The sequence below is a fragment of the Dipodomys merriami genome, unplaced genomic scaffold, assembly GCF_024711535.1.
Source record: "Dipodomys merriami isolate MVZ:Mamm:240054 unplaced genomic scaffold, mDipMer1.0.p SCAF_536, whole genome shotgun sequence".
In the NCBI taxonomy this organism is placed as follows: domain Eukaryota; kingdom Metazoa; phylum Chordata; class Mammalia; order Rodentia; family Heteromyidae; genus Dipodomys; species Dipodomys merriami.
The window spans coordinates 160,046-163,384 of NW_027206109.1; positions in this window are offsets into that span (position 1 = coordinate 160,046).

Consider the following 3,339-nt stretch of genomic DNA (forward strand, 5'->3'; position numbering starts at 1 on the left):
GAGAATTAACATTTTTATACAGTGGGTGATTGTGACATAGATTCTTTGTTGATTTAAGCACATAATCAATTTTTAAGAAAAGTAAAGCCTTAATAAAATTGATGACTATCCTACCAACTGATTAAGCTAAGTTGTGCGAGACAAGTCTAGCATATTTAACACAATGCATCATCTATTCAGCCTTTTTATGTTTAATAATTATCAAACCTAAGACAGGGCTGTACTTATATTGTACTCTTTTTATTTTTTCCATATATTTTCAAGACCCTTTGAAACCATCCTAGAAACCACTTCCAAGTTGAGTCAGGCATTCTCCATTTCCTATTATTTTAATCCCAAAATTTGTTCACATAAATTTCTAAACATTATTTTAAACCATCTTGTTGTTATTTTGATAATAAACACCATAATGGACTAGAGCTGCCCAATCTTTGCATAAAATCTAATGAGTACCAAGATACTCTTTTTTCCTTTTACATTAATCCATCTATTTTCATCTTCATCTTTATAAACTCCTGTATAAGGCAATGGTTCATCAGTCAGCTCAGGAAATCTGATGTCACTAACTTTATGTTTTGTGGGAAACCACCATCTATTCCCTATAATGTAAGCTGGACTAAACTTAGTCATAACTGTTGGGGGAATTTTTCTTTTCCTTTTATTATCAGGGGTCCTTTTATGAATAACTCTCTGTGCTTTTGGGATAACTCCTTCTGGTTTTGTTTAATTTATTAATTTTGCCTGTTGTAATATATCTGGAATTTTTAAATTTCTATATGTACTATGAGTGAGCTGCAAAATTGCTTGTGAAGTTACAGGAGTTTCTGGAGGCAGCGTCACATCAGATGATATATTGATTGTGACCTTGTCCACATCTAATCCTTGGTCCTAGTATTGACTATTTTGAGAAGCTGTCTCTATTGGACTGGAAAGAAACAACATGCTCTTTTCGTGGATCAATAAAAAAAAAGACAAAACGAGATTAAAGTAACAAATGTACAGCCAAGAAGACTATAGTAAGAATAAAGGTAGAGGCAATAAATGTGCAGCCAAGTGTATAGGAAGCCTTGAAACAACAATTCCTTCCTGTAGGCATGCTTCCATGAAGCTTATGCTTTGCCTGGCATGATCTCTCATGGAGACTCAGCAGGAGGTGTCCTGGCAGATGGGGTCTGTTATTAATCATGCAACAGGTGTGGGTTTATGAAACAAAACATGGCTGTCTTTCATCATTACCCTATCGCCATGAGGAAGGGAATCTTTCACTCTATTCAGTTTTGCAGCTGGGGAAAATGAGGCATGGAGAAGCTGGGTGAGCTACTCGTGACCCCCACCTCACAGGAAGCTCAGCCTGACTTCTATGCTATGCTCCCTAGTACAGTGGGTGCTATACAGTCCACTTCTTATGGTGGTAAGTCTACTGCTTGTCAATCGTGGGGCTTGAACTCTGGGTGCTGTACCTGAGCTCCTCAGAGCAAGGCTAGTGTTCTACCACATGAGCCACAGAATCACTTATTGCTTTCTGGTGGTTCTTTGAGGATAAGAGTCTCACATACATTCCTGCCCAGGCCAGGTATGAACCATGATCTTCAGCCTCCTGTGAAGTTAGGATTATATGCCTGAGCCACCGGCACCCCGCTTAAGTGTTATTCTGGTCTTCTTTCTCTCTCTGTCTCTCTCACACACACAGTAACTGGTTGAATGGGTGCTGGAGAAGGTGGCCCAGCATCCCCATCTGGCTGGAACCCAAGGTGGCCCTCTCATTCTTGATGTGGGCTGTGGGTCAGGAGCTCTGTCTCTCAGCCTGTTGAACCAACTTCATGAGGTAAGCCCTCTGTGCCTCGGCTAGACTGTGACGGTTATTCATTGTACACCCTGTGATTCCTTCCCCACATCACTCTGCTAGACCATTGAGGAGGCGTTGCATTGTCCCCCTGCTCAGCACGATCCCGGTCCTCTTACCCTCACCCTAACCTATCTGTCCATACTCTGGCCATAAGACAATGAAAACACTCCGTGTCTCCTACCCTTTACTGGGGTGTGTCGTTTCTAAGGGGGCAAGGTGCAGAGGAAAGACCCCAGACCTGACACCTCCTTGGAGACATTTGTTCTTGTGACAGAGCCAAGCTGTGGATAAGGAGGAAGCTGCCATCGGACAGACCCGGAACAATGATCAAAGATAGGTAGGCTGTTGAAGTATCAAATTCACTCATGTCTGCTTCCCACTCACAACAAGGGGGTGCAGTGTGGGTGGCTCAGCCCTGGGCCTAAGGGATTATAAATGGATGGTGGCGGTCAGGAGCTGGTGGCTCCCACCTATCATCCTGGCTATTTGGGCAGCTGAGGTCTGATGGTCGTGACTCAGAGCCAGCCCAAGCAGGAGAGTCCGTGAGATTTTTATCTCAGATAAACCACCTCCCCCGAAAAACCCACACACAAAATATCCAGATTTGGTGCTGTGGCTCAAGTGGTAGAATCTCAGCCTTGAACAAAAGAACGTCAGAGATAATACCCAGGACCTGAATCCAAGCCCTAGGACTCACACAATAATATTAAAATAAATGAACAGTGTACACCATTTATCTGACTACCAAGAAAGATGGATTCAGTCTTCTCACTAGTACTTGTAGCCAAAGGTAAGGGGCTTCCCTTGATGTTCCCCAAAACTTCTCTTTCTCTCCATTATCTGTCCAGGCTTCAGTTGCAGGACATAATTCGGATCATCCCCCTGGATGTGACCTTAGATACACTCCCCCACCCACCTTCCTTGGGATGAGTATCCTGGATGCACACCCTGCTGGGAGAATGAGGCACCAGAGAGAAAGGGGTATGTATCCCCGACACACACCCACACCCACACCCCACACCCCACCCACCCTCCACTAGGCCGGCTCAAACTAGCCTTTTCCAAAAACACTTTATCTCCTTGTATTAACTGACCTAGGAGAGGATCTTTATTACCTCTAATTGATTATTTCAACTAGGGCTTCCTAGTTGAGGAGAGAAATGGAAGCAAAAAAAAAAGCCTTTGGTGCCTGTCACCCGGGGCTCAGCCTCACACCTGTCATTGTGGCTACTTGGGAGGATGAGATCTGAGGATCACAGTTTGAAGCCAGACATAAGCTGGAAAGCCTGTGAGAATCTACTCTCCATGGAACCACCAAAAAGCCTGAAGTGGAGCTGTGGCTCAAATGGTAGAACACCAGCCTTGAGCACATAAACTCAGAGAGACAGCTCCCAGATCCTGAGTTCAAGCCCACACAAAGAAATGGCCCCATCTTGCTGCCCACAGACTGCCCAGGCCTCAAGCACCCTCTCTCGGAGTGTGATACAACACCT